The 15,911-nt window shown below is 45.5% G+C and overlaps 1 protein-coding gene across 6 annotated transcripts in view; it reads right to left on the bottom strand.

The window, feature by feature from the left end:
* The window catches only part of KIAA1217 (KIAA1217 ortholog), a 421,304-nt gene that overhangs the window by 70,107 nt on the left and 335,286 nt on the right, over positions 1 to 15,911 (bottom strand). The window lies entirely within an intron of this gene.

Raw genomic sequence — 15,911 nt, 5'->3', positions numbered from 1 at the left:
CTGTTAAGGATACAGGAGCCCTGTCCTCCTTTTCATGTGGTCACCCTAACTTTAATGGGCCCATTCAGAGTAGGACTGAAGTTCGATTTTATCCACTAGAAGAAAAAGGGGCATACATGGAAAAACAAAAATCTGAAGTAGGTAGTCTGATGTTGAAGATTGGAATTAAAGGTGAATCCAGGATCTAAAAAGATTGAAGACTATTGCATCACACTGGTTAAAACAGGTAAAGTTTCTTCCATAGAGAATAACACTGTTTTTCTAAGTGTGCAATTATTACTAAACACTTTAAACACAACCATGACAACCCAGACATTGGTGAGTGAACAGTGTGTGTTTAAAGCTGCAACGCAACCGCCTACGGAGTGAGATTTGCATTTGTTCCTTGTGGAGGAACAAGTTTACATGTTTAAATTTACAAACGCCTTGAAAACAACCAGCTTGCCAAGTCCTCTTAGGGATGCCTGTGGGGAGAGGAAGGGGTGTTGGTGGAGACGATTGTGTTCCCCTAAGAAAACCTCGAAGAGAGAACAATGGTATGCTGAAATGCTGGATCTCAGCGCAGCAGGAGGAAAATCCATCTGGGCGGCACATGTGGGTGCAGCAGGAACCTCTCCCGACTGGAAATGTCGAAACAGATGTTCGACATGCACTTGTGGCTAAGTAAATGTGCAACTGCTAATCCAACTCTGGTTATTGACTGGAAAACCTCAAATGTTCTGAACTGCTTCACTCCGGCCCCTCCAGCCTCCGTGTGCCTGCACAAGGCGATGGGCAGAGGAAAGAAGAAACGCCTCCTGGTTTGCTCATCTTTCTAGGCCTTAGAGCAAATGCACATGTTCCCACTGCAGCCTGGGAGCTGCTTCTTTCCATGCCATTGCAGGAATATTTGGACGAAGGAACGACATGTGCCTCTGAAGGCAAGGGGGAAGAGATGATGTCGATCCTTCCTATCCAAATTAGAGATGGACGGAGCAATTATTCCTGGCCTGTGCTGCTCCTGCATGTGCTCATTCAAACATCTGTTCTGTCTCATTTCCACATCCAGCCCTGCTAGCATCCCGAACCCAGACGTTGCTTCACCCAAGTGTTTCCTTCATCAACAGATGGGTAGAAATAGTAGAGAGCAGAGCTCAGCTCAACGTTTGGAGAAACATCCCAATAGTATGAGGGACTGCAGCTCAGTGGCCAGGTATGATTCCTGGCATCTCCAGGTAGGGCTCAGGAAGAATCCTGCCTGAGCCAGTGTGGTGTAGTGGTTAAAGTGTCGGACTGGGAGTTGGGAGATCCAGGTTCTAGTCCCCACTCAGCCATAGAAACCCACTGGGTGACTTTGGGCTAGTCACAGACTCTGAGCCCAGCCTAACTTACAGGGTTGTTGTGGGGATTATGTTCACCACCTTGGGTTCCCAGGAGGAAAAAAGGCAGGCTATAAATGCAACAACAACAACCCTTGGAAAGCCGCTGCCAGTCAGTGTCAACAGTATTGGGGTAGATAGACTCATGGCCTGACTCCCTATGTTCCAAAGTTGTTTCTCAGTATTGGGCTCTACTTTGATGGAGCTATTTAAGCACAGGGAGAACAGCCATCTTTCAGGGATACCGGAGGTGGCATTCTGCATTGGTGATCCTACAGAGGCAACCACCTTGCTGAAGCTAAGCAGGTCTGGGTCTGATGAGACCATCTAAGAATCCCATGTAGCCATCTTGAGCTCTATGATAGAAGAAAGGTGGGATATAAATGTAAAACAACAACCCTCTATAATGATCTATGATACTAGAGTGCATGAGAGGCTGGTTCCTAGAAGCTATTCATCTTCCTCAGCCTTAATGCCAGAAGCACTCTCTGCCATGAGCATGACCCATTTTGGGATGAAACCACTTAAACCAGCTTTCTTCAAGCTGGTGTCCTCCACTCCCATGATCCCCAGCCAGCATGTCCAACACCATACTGGGCATTGTAGATCAACACATCTGGAGGGTGTTGGGTTGGAGAAGGTTCCTCTCAACATTTGGAGGAGTCACCTCCCTAAATATGGTCCTCTACTGCTATGAGACTCAACATTTTCTTAAATTGCTCTATAACACCCATGCCTAATCAATCATTTGTTCAGGAGGTAACTGTAAACAAGGCTTTTTACCCTCTGTATACAGTGGTGAGGAACTATACTGAGATTCATTTCTGCAAAACTGAATTGAAATTGGCCTTAGCTTTTGGAAAAGTCAGGGCTTCTTTCTGTGCCACAACAGCTGAACTTTCTGCCAGTCCCCTGGGCAAGACAATTGACCCTGAGCTCAGAATCATTGCATGGCTTATTGCTTCACTTCTCTGGGATTCTTATTCCCAGTTAATCCTGTCCTTCTTGCCGTAGCGAGCTTCCTGATGTGTTGGCTGAGACCCAATATCTATACATGCCTTATGTCTGTCTGCAACCTGGCCTTTGTTTCGCTGGGCTCTTTGGTGAGGACTTGCTCCCTCCTGATATCGGGGGCGGTGCTGGGCGGGCGGAGCCTCCCCAAACAAGGAGCTCACCACCCCACTCGCTCCCCCTCCATTGCTCGACTCCTGACATTACTTGAAGGAAAGGCACTTTTCACATACACAAGTGTGTTCATATATTATCATCTCTCTGTAGCTCTTTCACAGCTCAGATGCAGCTCTTGAGCCCTGAAGGGCTACTCATTTTGCAGCTACTCTTCATGATGCCAACAGAGCAGTAGCCATCCACTGACAAGAAACATCTGACATGCAGCAGAGAGTATTAACTTTCTACATTTATTTATATACAGGGTACCTGATAGGAAAAGAAAAGAAATCCTAACCGCAAATTAATATTTTTCAAAATTAAAATTAATTTCCCCTTCTGTGCTGTAAGCCTAAAACAACACACAGACACCATTTCCTTCAGAAATAATATGCTTCGGAAGGAAGTTTTAATGTGAAATATACCATTATTTTTCTTTCAGAGATCTGAACCTATGGGACAGATCTCACCCACCTAGAAATATACTTTGCCCCTTCTGTGCTCCCCCCCCCACTGCTGCATATTTGTCTTTGTTACTCAGTTCTTGCCTGTAAAAGGATCCAAACACTTTTTAATTCTCCATTTTTGAAAACACGGTTAACAGATCCACTGCAGGCTTTCCCTGTAGCCTATTCTTTTTCATTTTGCTTAATTAGCCTTGTATATCATTGTCAAGAACTCCATTTGCTTTGTGCTCTGTGTGCTTAACTCCATTTGGCCAGGCTGAAGTGGTATGTAGTGTTGCAACCACCCGTGCGCCTCTTATCTCTGTGTGCCTTCAAGGCCAGAATCCAGTTGTGCTAATTGGACTGAAGCAGAGTTTCTGTGGGAAATCTCACCTTCCCCTAGGGCAGCCTTCCTCAACCTGAGGCGCTCCAGATGTGTTGGACTGCATCTCCCAGAATGCCCCAGCCAGCTGGCTGGGGCATTCTGGGAGTTGTAGTCCAACACATCTGGAGCGCCCCAGGTTGAGGAAGGCTGCCCTAGGGGGTCTGGGAATGCTGCCCCAGTCGGCCTGCGATTGGTTAACTAAGCTCTTCCTTGAGTTGTCAGGGGCTTTGAGCATAAAAGAGAGAGGTTAGAGCCACTCCTTGGTCTCTGTCCTTATGCTTCAACTTGCTTTCAAACCTATGATTCTTATTCTCACAACCACCTTGTGAGGTAGGTAAGACTGAGAGATAGAGACTGGCCCATAGTCACCAGTGGGCCTTACAGCTGAGCAGAGCAGGGATATGAACCTGGACTCCTCCAGTCCGAGTCCATCAACTCTAACCGGGGAAAAGTGTTTTGCAGTGGAACCGTCTTCAGTCAATAGCCAGTGTGGTGTAGTGGCTAGAGTGTCGGATTGGGAGCTGGGAAATCTGGGTTCTAGTCCCCACTCAGCCATGAAAGCTCACTGGGGGACTCAGCCCAACCTACCTCACAGGGTTGTTGTTGTGAGGATAGAAATGGAGAGGAGGAGGAGGATTATGTACATTGCCTTGGGTTCCTTGGAGGAAAAAAAGGTAGGATATTAATATAATTAATATAATATTATATAATTAATATAATATAATATAATATAATATAATATAATATAATATAATATAATATAATATAATATAATATATTAGGCCCTGGTTGCCGTGACAGTGCTCCGAACTGTGCTGGGGGCACCTACGTCTAGCCCCTCTTGAAATTTCCCACAATGCTAGGTCAGATAAGCTAGCTCAGAGGCATTGCAGCAAATCTGAAGGTGGCAGAATCAAACCATCGGGCACCGTTTGCTGTGCTGGACCAGAACAAAAAGGCAAGGAGCAGAAGAGGGGCCTGGCAGCTGCCTGAGGGTGCCAGTTGCTGGCACCAGCCCTGACTCTAATCATTACACCACACTGCCTCTTTTGTATATGATATCATATTATGCAAGAAAGGGCCAAGCAACAACTAGGCAGCAGCAGGGGCACCATTCAGACACTATGGTCATCAAGCCTCCTTGGACTGGGACACAGTGGCAGAATTTGCGATGCTGCACCAGCACAGAACTTCTTGCTACCTCCTGTCCTCTTACCTGTACGTGAACGGAACTGGACATAAATATATTCTGCTTCTATCCCACTCCCATAACCACACACACACACACACCCCTGTAAGATTCATCTTCCTGCAATGTGAATGTGGGGAGTGTTGAGATTTACACTTTGTCCGTTGCTTCTCTCCCCACTTGCCATCCCTCCCTTTATTTTTCAATTCTGTTGCTAAGGTCCTGCAGAAGATTTGTTTTCAGTGAAAACAGTCTCTTTGGCCTGCTAAGGGAGTCCTGCTTGTGGTGCAGGAAGCTTCAGCAGCCTTCTGGTTCAGCTGTATTGGAAGCAAATGGAACACTGTGTTTTTTGGTTTTTTTTTAAAAGCCCACAAAAAACATGACCCACAGTTGAGATACAGGACATTTTGCATTTTTTAAAAAAGCCACACGCACCCCATGGTAATTAGCCGTACATGAGAGCAATTGACATCAAGGAGTATGCATAACCGTTGTTTTCTCTGCCAAATCTAAGCTCCCAAGCTATCTCCCAGGCACCAGGCTGCATAATTCCACCCTTGGCTGCCCAAGTAAGATCAGGGTTGGGCCATCCTTGCATGCACACAGTTTGCATCTATTTTTATTTTCAAGGAGAGCTTTAGTTCTTTTCCACTAAGAAAATGTTTATATATAAAAAAAAAAACCAGCCAAAAAACCCAACCCACATAGTTTTGAGCCCAAACAGAAGAGAGTTAATAAAACTTTCCTTTTCTTTCCGTTATGTTTTCCAAAATAGTTCAGAAGGCAGAGTAAGAACAATAAAACCCTTGCTTGCTGTGTCAAGCACAGTGAGTTCAATGTGAATATCTATTTTACACACACATACAACCAGCGTATCCCAATTTTCTTTTTTAAAAGCCAGTTATGTAATTATATTTCTGGGTTGCCAATAGCCACATTTATCTCATCTGCATAATGTCGGCCCGGGCTGCCTCCAAGCCATTAGTCACATCGGAATAAGTGTTTTGAAGCTGCTACTGTGTCGTTGCCTTTTAATGCCTAAAAGGTGGAGGCCCCCCTGGAGAGAGCTAGTAATTACTGCTGCACTCAGGCACCCAGTTGTTTGTTTGCTTTGCACAGCTGCTTTTAGGCAGAGGGCAAAAACAGGCAGATGCTTTCCACATGTGGCTGCAGCCAGGGCAGGCTGGCGGCTCCGATGTCAGCAGGGTGGTGAATCCACTCCGGGTTTCAGTCAGAACCAGTCAGAACTCCGGTTTGCACCTTGGAGAGCTCCTTTAAGGTTTGGACTGAAATCCGGAGTCATCTGTAGGCAGGTTGTGGCAGCACAGTGGGAGTTTGTTTCATCACAGAGCTAAGCCTACAGAGAACCAGCTGGCCTCATTGCTAGTCCTGCATCGTACAATAGTCTTAAATGAGGGGTGTGTTGTTTTCACTTAGAATCAAAAATACGCCTGGCCCCTCCTCTCTATCTACCCATGTATTCCATCCTTTCCCAAGTAGCTTAGGGCAGCATACATACACAACACGTAGCCTCAGCAAAGCCCTATGAGACAGGTTAAGTTCAGAGACTGTAATTGGCTCAAAGTCACCCAGTGCGTTGAAGACCATGTCTCACCAGTTTTACATGGCACTCGCTCCACTTGCTTTTTCAAGCAAAACTGTTAACAGCCATCATCAGCAGTTCCTAGCTGTTTCTCTCTTGACCAGGATGCCACGGCCCAGGACTACAGCCTTTGGAGACTGAAGTTTCCAGTGGCAGCAACTCTGGGTTGGAATCGGAACCACTTCCAAGTCGTTTGTAACCCCTGGGTGTTGCTGCTGCCCTCTGAACCCAAGGAGTGAACTTCCAACTCCTCCAGTGAGCAGGGAGGTCCTGAGGAGCATTCTCAGCTCCTCAGTCTATGGGAAAGGATGCTGGCCAGACTAAGTTACTTGCAGTGAGATCTCACTAAAATTAATAGGACTTAAATCATGACTAACTTGAGGAGGTGGAGCTCCCAGACTCTCCTGGCCTGGGTATAAGGCCTGGTCAGTTGCTCGGGGCCAGTGTTGGGCTAACTAGCCTTTTTAGCTGCAGGATTGCTCTCCATGGTCCTGAATATAGGCCCTGGGTCAGTACCTGTAGGTCTTTCTGGGACTCTGTCCCAGACCTTCTTCAACCAACTGCCTCAATCTGCACCCCGTACTTGGGCCATCACTTAGTAAGGATGATGGAATCTGTGATGGAGAGAGACGTGAGGCAGAAGAATGATGTTTTAAGCTTTCCAACTAATGTAATATTGAGATGGCACTAAAATTAATGGGGCTTAAATCACGACTAATTTTGTCACATCAGTTTCAATGGGAACTAAGTGCGACTAAGTTAGTGTGAATCCATTGGCTGTCTGCTTTCTCCGTCTTGTGCAGCTTGGCTCCTTTGCCTAAGTCACCTGGATTGTTTTATTAAAAGTATTCCCTGCCTACTGAGAGTTCTAGAGCAGTGTGCCAGGTACACGTTCCTCTTCTTTTCTTGTGTTACATTTGTGAATGTAACACAAGCATGTATTAATCCGTAGGGAAGTTAATTTTGCAGTGATGGTGGTGAAAGAGAGCCGAGAATGGCTATTAGGGCAATAAAAAGGAAGCAAGAAGAAGTAATGGAGGAATTCTAAATGGAGATCATGAGCAGCTCAGGAACTGTTGCAGAAGGATGGAGGTGGGAAAGGAGGAGTGTGGAAGATGGTTAAGAATGGAGAAGAGTAAACTGCAATAGTGGTGTTTTGAGACTCTTAATACTAGTTATGAAGCTCTTGGCCTTATGTAACCTCTCTATTTTTTACAATTTAATTTTTATTTATATTCTATAAACAGATACAAGTGCAATGAAATTTGCAACAGCTTAAACCGGTATCCATACCTTGTATGTCAAATAAACACTGACGATAATAAGAGCCATGTTGGATCAGACTAAGGGTCCATCTAGTCCAGCAGAAATTCTGTTCACACAGTAGCCAACCAGCTGTTGACCAAAGCCCCACAATCAGGACACGGGTGCAACACCACCCTCCCACCCATGTTCCTCAGCAACTGGTATACATAAGCATACTGCTTCTCATACTGGAGGTAGCATAGAGCCATCAGGAGTAGTAGCCATTGATAGCCTTCTCCTCCATGAATTTGTACAACCCTCTTTTAAAGCCATCCATATCTGGAGAAGCTGGGGATTGAACCTGGAATTGAACACATAGAACATATGTTTTGCATTGAATATATGCAAAACATACGTTCTACCACTGAGCTAAGGCCCTTCCCGAAGTTTTCCCTCAAGCATCGCTGGCTCCTACATGTACCTGTCCAAACAATGGGATCTTCCTCAACGGCCCTTCTCAGGTAGCGAGATAGGGACTTCTCAGTGGTGGCACCCCATCTTTTGAATGCCCTAGCCAAGTAGGCTCGCATGGTGCCAATTTTATCTTTTTGGCACCAGGTAAAATACCTTCATATTTAGCTACTTTTTTTATACAGTATCGTGTTAACAAATGGTTTTACATCTACTTGGCTCTGGTTTTATGTTTAATTTTACAGTATATAATTCATTTTATTGGTGGTTTTATTGTATGTTTTTAATTTCCCTTAATTTGTAAGCTGCTCTGAGAACCCTTTGGATCTGAAAAGCTGGAAGTTTTCAGTGTTGAAAAGTGGAATTCCCTCCCAAGGGATTTACAGCTGTCCCCATCCGTTCTGGCTTTTCAATAGGCTTTGAAGAACCATTTGTTTCAAATTGCTTTTAGCTGAGATGCTTTTATTTAGTAGGTGGGCTGCCCTTGGATTATTGATGGTTATTATGTTGCTGGTTTTAAATTGTGTTCTTAATGGTGTAATTAATGGTAGGGATTTCTTGGCTGGACTGTTTTCAGAATTTTTTTTAGCTACTGTTTTAAATTACGGTATTTTATTGAAACTGCACTTTATAGTTTTGTATTTTAAAGTATTATGCCAGTGCTTTGCCATCTGCACTGGCTGCCAGTCCATTTCCGAAGGCAATTCCAAGTGCTGGTTTTAATCTTTTAAAGCCCTAAAAATGTCTTGGAGGTGGTTTACTGGAATGGAGCCTCTCCACCCTTATTTAACTCCCTCAAATTCATAAGCTGAGGCCCTCCTTCAAGTGTCCCCACCAAATGCAGCAAGTGACTACAAGAGACAGGGGCTTTTCAGTGGTGGTACCCTGTGTGTGGAAAGCCCTTCCTAACCTAGCCTAGCCTAGCAGGTGAAAACCTTTCTGTTTTCCCAGGCAAGTTAGAAGTTGTATTCGTAATGGTTTATGAACTGTAGGGATTTCTTGGCTAGACATTTTTGAGATCTTGTGTTAATTTTATTTTATTGCTCTATTGATATCTTGCATTTTATAATCCATTTGTATGTTACCCAAGGGACTATGCTTATAAAGTGTAAGAAACAGGCAAAAGCAGCCCAAAAAAGCAAATTAATTAATTAATTAATTAAAAGAACTGCTATATATACACATACCATTTTCCTATGAATCATTATTGTTCTGTAAACGTAGCCAACCATTTGGCCATCAGCACTGCAAATATTTCCATATCTTGATTCAACAAAGAGTCCTGTTTACACAACACTGCCATGGATATAAACATAGCTCAGTAGTAGGGCACAGGCTTTGCACGCAGAAGGTCCCAGGTTCTATCTCCAGGTAGGGCTATGAAAGAATCCAGCCTGAATCCCTGGAGAGTTGCTGCCAGTCAGTGTTGACCATGCTGAGCTTGATCCACCAATGGTCTGACTTAAAATAAGGCAGCTTCCTAAGTTCCTAACACACCAGCAGAATGGGATCAGGCCCAGGGCGCCCACTCCTGAGCTACACGCATAACCTTGAAACGCTGAAAGGATCCTGATTGTGCAGAACAGTGCTTGTCTGCGTACAGCACGTCTCTACAAAGGCTTTGTTTGCATCTTCATAAGAACATCAGAGCCCTGCGGCATCAGGCCAAGGGTCCATCTGGTCCAGCACTCTGTTCACACAGTGGCCCACCAACTGCCCATGGGAAACCCACAAGCAGGACATGAGGGCAACAGCACCCTCCCACCCATGTTCATTCGCAACTGGTGTACATAGCCGTACGGCCTCTGATACTGGTTGTAAACGTGGAAGTGCAGGCGCTCGTCATGAAGGCCCCCATAGCCGTGCCCCAAAAGAGGGTTCAAAAATGCAGGCAGTGGTGTTGATCTTTCCCTTGCTGTCTTTTGAAAAGCTAATAGGTGTTGACTGCCCATTCAAGACCACGGTGTGGTCTATACGTTTCAAAAGCCCAGTGGTGGCTGTGCAGTGCTGCTGCATCAGTTATAAGATGCAACAGCCACCTCGCAGCCACCATGGGACTTACCCATGAAGCTGCGCACTGGAAAAGTCAGGAACTTACCCTGACGTTTCCCACTGCAGCGAGGTCACTATGGCTCTTCTGCCGCCTGACTTCACTACAGCATCGCACTGGGGGATGTTCCTGGGCAGCAGGCAACCTCCAATTATTATTATTATTTATTTATTTATTTATTTATTTATTTATTTATATAGCACCATCAATGTACATGGTGCTGTACAGAGTAAAACAGTAAATAGCGAGACCCTGCCGCATAGGCTTACATTCTAATAAAACCATAATAAAACAATAAGGAGGGGAAGAGAATGCAAACAGGCACAGGGTAGCGTAAACAGGCACTGGGTAGGGTAAAACTAACAGTATAAAGTCAGAACAAAATCAAGATTTAAAAGCTTTAGGAAAAAGAAAAGTTTTTAGCTGAGCTTTAAAAGCTGCGGTTGAACTTGTAGTTCTCAAATGTTCTGGAAGAGCGTTCCAGGCGTAAGGGGCAGCAGAAGAAAATGGACGAAGCCGAGCAAAGGAAGTAGAGACCCTTGGGCAGGCGAGAAGCATGGCATCAGAGGAGCGGAGAGCATGAGCGGGGCAATAGTGTGAGAGGAGAGATAGGAAGGAGCTAGACAGTGAAAAGCTTTGTAGGTCAACAGGAGAAGTTTATATTGGATTCTGAAGTGAATTGGAAGCCAATGAAGAGATTTCAGAAGTGGAGTAACATGGTCAGAGCGGCGAGCCGAGAAGATGATCTTAGCAGCAGAGTGGTGAACAGAAACCAACGGACTGATGTGAGAAGAAGGAAGGCCAGTGAGAAGAAAGTTGCACTAGTCCAACCGAGAAATAACCAATGCATGAACAAGAGTCTTGGCAGAAGAGACAGACAAAAATGATCGAATCCTGGCAATATTATACAGGAAAAAACGACAGGATTTAGCTATTGCCTCAATATGAGGAATAAAGGAGAGCGAGGAATCAAATATAAAGCCAAGACTACGAGCTTCCTTGACTGGAGTAAGCGTAACATCATTGACAGTAAGAGAGAATGAGAGATGAGGAGAAGGTTTAGGAGGAAAAACAAGCAATTCAGTCTTTGCCACCAAAAGGCTGCCGGGAAGTCCGCGCTGCCTCCACCAGTTAGGATTACTCGCCGCCACCCCACAGCAATGATACTGCGGGGTTTGGCAGCAGAGCCGCCTGACTTCACTACAGCATCGCACTGGGGGATGTTCCTGGGCAGCAGGCAACCTCCAATTGGTTGGAGCAACGCGGCACCATAAAGGCAGGGTCCAAGCCCCCCCCCCAAATGCTCAGTATTGCATGGATGGTTTGCAAAATTCTTCTCCCTTAGGCTACTGTGAGGAACGCAAATAGCCTCAGAGTGAACAGGGAAGCCTGAGAGGGTTGGCAGGTGACATCATTGTCCCTGCTAATTAAAAAGTCACAGCCGTTCATCCCTGTGGGCCCTTCCTCCACTACACCACTGCACAGATCTAATTACCTCCAATCAAACAACGCCTTCACACAACAGAGGCTGGTGGCTCTGATCTTGGTGGAGCAGTGAATCTGTTTTGGGTTTCATTGCACCTAATAATAATAATAATAATTTTTTTAAAAAAAATTCTTACTTGCCTCTCCCTCTGGATCAAGGCGGAGAACAACATCAAATATAAAAATACTATAAAATATATAAAACTGATTAAAAACATATAAAACTAATACATTATTAAAATAACAGCCAGACATTTTAAAATTTGACTGGGTAGGCCTGCCGGAAGAGATCAGTGTTTATAGCTTTTTTAAATTCAGAAAGACTGTTAAGTTGGTCGAATTTCTCCCAGCAGGCTATTCCACAGTCTGGGAGCTGCAGAAGAGAGGGTCCTCCGGCTAACAGTTGTAAATCTAGTTTTAGCTGGCTGAAGTAAATTCTTCCCAGAGGACCTGAGTGTGCTGGGTGGATTGTATGGGAAAAGGCGATCCCGCAGGTAACCTGGACCCAAACCAACTAGGGCTTTAAAGGTGATAACCAACACTTTATACTTTGCCCAGAAATTAATTGGCAGCCAATTATATGATCACCCCTATGTGTACTGGTGACCAACCTGGCTGCCATATTTTGAACTAGTTGAAGTTTCCGGACTAGGCACAAAGGTAGCCCTATGTAGAGCGCATTGCAGAAGTCGAGCCTCGAAGTTACCAGCGCGTGCAATACCGTCTTTAGGCCTTCTGACTCTAGGAATGGATGGCTCCTTAGAGTTCCGATCAGTTCTGACTGAAACCTGGAGTGAATTCACTGCCCCACTGCCAGCAAAGCCCAACAGCCTTCGCTGCCTTCACAAATGGGCTCAATTTGATCCCCAAAAGGATTCAAAGAGTTCTTCCGGTTATTAATTGGCTGACTGAAAATGTTAGGAAGCAGACGGCCTCTGGCTACCTTCGAGGCCTGTGATTTTATGAAATGCTAACCATTAACGCCCACCCCACGCCCCCAAAACCTCAGAGGAACAGTTTCCAAAGTATGCAGTTATGCAAAAGATCAACATTATTTTTTCTTCGGCAGCGTATCAAATTTCTGATTTCTTTTTTAGAAAAAGAAATCGCATTAGTAACCGATCTTGCAAATCAAAATAAATTCCTGCCTGTCTGGCTCTCCGATATACTAATTCAGCATCTTTGGGGTTTGTTGTTCTTCCGTATTTGCAGCCCTTCATACTCTGCCAAAGCCAAATGCAACTATAAAACAGCCTCAGATGATTAAAACAAGACCTATCAGAAGCATAACCTTTCCAATATCAAATGTCATTATCAAGCACCCTGATTTTTCAAGAGATGTTTTCCATTATAGGAATATGGAAGAGGTTAAGGGTAAAACTAATACAAAAGCAAAGCAAAGAATGCACCGATGATTCCTTGCCATTTTGTGCATGCTTACACCTGTAACCAGATGTTGTATTAAAAACAATGAATTTCAAGGGAAGAAATATTACAAACCCCTTTTCCCCACACTTGCTTGTCTATTCACTAAAGGAAAATAAACAGCATGTAGTTTCATGTGGTTTATGTCCCACACCTCCCCCTTCACACAGTAAGACACAAAAAACAAACAAACCACAAATTCCTATGGCATTGATGCAAAAGAAAAAAATAAATGAAAAATAGTCCTGTGGCACTGGGCTGTTAGGCATTTACAAATGTTCTCATATGTTCATTGTGAGAAAGGGTTGACTCTATTGCAGGTTGGGTCTTATGTTCACACACAGAGTGAGCCATGCCAATACTAACACCTGCTTCCTTTCATTTAGCAGATTCCTTTGGGGAGGGACCACAGCTCAGGGTACAAGCCATGCATTATATGCTGAAGGTCTCAGGTTCAATCCCCAGCATTTTCAGTTAAAAAAAAGAAAAAGAAGACCAGGTAACAGATGATGGGAACAGGGCGAGCGTCAAGTGCCGTGGTTGGGCAGTTACCAGGGGCCCACTGACAAAAGCCCAACCCATATGTACCTGCCCGGACCTTAAGATCATCCACAGGGGTCCTTCTCCATGAGCTCCTGCCAAAGGAAGTGAGGCAGATGGCTACCAGGGGGAGGGCTTTCTCTGCTGTGGCACCCCGGCTGTGGAAAGAGCTTCCCAGAGAGGTCCGCCTGGCGCCTACACTGTATTCCTTCCGTCGCCAGCTGAAGACCTTTTTATTTTCTCAGTATTTTAACAACTAATTTAACTTAAATTTAAACTTGCTGTTTTAATTCTGTATTTTAACCTATATCAACGTCTGCTGCGTGGTTTTATCCTGGTTGTGCTTTTTAACTTGTATTTTGTATTTGTGTTTTTAGACTGTTGGTTCTTTTATTATGCTTTTCATGGTTTAAATTTTTGTGAACCGCCCAGAGAGCTTCGGCTATTGGGAGGTATAAAAATGTAATAAATAAAGAAATAGCCCCTGGGACTTGGTCCTCCTCGTCACCATGGCACCCTGCTTGTTCCCCTATCTTTCGCTCTGGCCCAGACAACAGTGGTGTTCAGAAGGAGAGGCTGTTGATGCCACCGCCAACTTTCTCAAAAACGTAGCAATGAGGACGGGGCCAGCTCCCTCATTAGGCAAACTTGAGTCAAACGATTCAGGGGGCAGAGAGGAAAGAGCAGTGAATGGCACCACTCCCCTCCCCCCGTCTCTGCCCCTGCTCAGAGGGTCTGCCACTGCCTCTAGCAGATGATCTCGAGAGCTCCGCAAGCCGCCTTCCCACTGTGGCATCTGCTTTAGCGGGAGAGCAGCTGGCAGGGCCCTCTGGAGCAGCCGCTCACCCCAGGTCTTGCGAGACCTGGCCAAAGTCTCATGAGATGGTCTTCCAAAGTCTTGCGAGTGGGTGACCGAAATCATGTGAGCTCCCCTACGAAGGAAGGCGGTGGTGGGCAGCAGTGGCTTCTTGCCTCAGGTGGCAAGACCAGCTGGGCTGGTCCTGAATGAGGAGAAAGGAGAGGAGGAGCAATAGCAACTTGTGACAATGGCAGTGAGGAGGCAGACCCATTGAGGGAAGGTTCTCATTGAGGGTGTCTTGCCCAAGGGCCCTCAAAAACTGGGGCTGACACGGATGGGAGGGACCTGTGCCTGAGACCATGGAGAGCCGCTGGAAGGCAGAGCGGACAATACAGGGCTACTCCAACCTGACGTACGGCAGCTTCCAACTTCAAAAGTAAACAAACACAATGATTGTAGTTAAGGCCAGCAGCAAATTGCAGAGAGTGGGAAACATGGATGGCTTGATTTAAACATGGCAGCCAAACCATAGTTTGGCCATTGAGTGCCTCAGGGTTGCATGTTCCCTCCTTCCCTCATGTGATATGATTCCCTCCCTCAATTTGAGAGACATCTGAATCAGGCAATCTATGGCTACCATAAACCACAGCTTGCTTCCAAATCAAAATTAGAAACCTGGTTCAAACCATGGTTTCCAGTTCTGCTGCAGAGGCAAACTATGGCTTGCAGTAACTACAGCTGGCCCAATTGAGTTGTTACAAGAAACTATGGTTGTGGCAAACCTGAAAGGGACTCTGAGGTCATGAGAGGAGGAAGCAGGAGCATATGAGCCTGAGGCACTAATGGCCAAACCATGGCATCTAAGTCAGACCATCCCAAAGTACAACACAAATGTTTATTTTGCTGGCAACACAAGGGTCAGAAGCAGATGAGGCTTTGATAAGCAGGTCTTAATTCGAAAAAGCGCTCTCTGCTCCAGAACCTGTTTTTGTTGCTTGGCTTCAGTCCTCAAACTATAAAGAGGCTGTCAAGAAGGAAGTACTTCTGAGGATGGGCAGGTAAGTAACAACTGTTAGAGTTACAGAAGTTTTGTGAACAAGTCATCTAATTGCTCCCCCCAGCTGTGTACTTGGCAAGTGTGACAAGGGACCTTACTTGTGTCCTCTCCTCCAGGCTCTAATGATTGGCTCAGGATTCCCCCCTTTGCATATGGCAGTATGCACATGGGGCCTGAACATATACACTTGCTGGACATGCAGCTGCAGGCCTGAGTGACTGCCCCATACATCATTGTGCATGTGTGGGGAGAGCAGGGTTGACCCACAATGCCGTCATGAATATCCCTGCCAGCAGTGCATGTGCAATGAGTGTTCCATGCCTTTCAGCTCTAATCACTAAAATTGCTCACTGCCGTCACATGGGGAGGCATTTCCCTACCACTACCAGAACCAGCTGGTGACAGCACGGCCATCCTTCAGTGAAACATACCACTAGTAAGTCATTTTATCCCTTTCAGCAGCCTTCCCCAAGATGGTACCCTCCAGGTGTTTTGGACTACAACTCTCAGCATCCCCCAGACAGTAGTCCCCAACACATCTGGAGGGCACCAGCTTGGGGAAGGCCACTTTATCGCCATGGCAGCAAAGCGTTCACCATCTGGGAGGGCAGTTTGTAGTGACCTCAAATGTTACAAAGTAACATTGGCACTTCCCATTTTGTCCTATGCAGATTTCAAATTGGGACTTACT

Source organism: Elgaria multicarinata, chromosome 1, assembly GCF_023053635.1.
Source record: "Elgaria multicarinata webbii isolate HBS135686 ecotype San Diego chromosome 1, rElgMul1.1.pri, whole genome shotgun sequence".
Taxonomy (NCBI): Eukaryota; Metazoa; Chordata; class Lepidosauria; order Squamata; family Anguidae; genus Elgaria; species Elgaria multicarinata.
The sequence above is the reverse complement of the archived record's forward strand: the minus strand, read 5'-3'. Positions and strand labels throughout refer to the sequence as shown.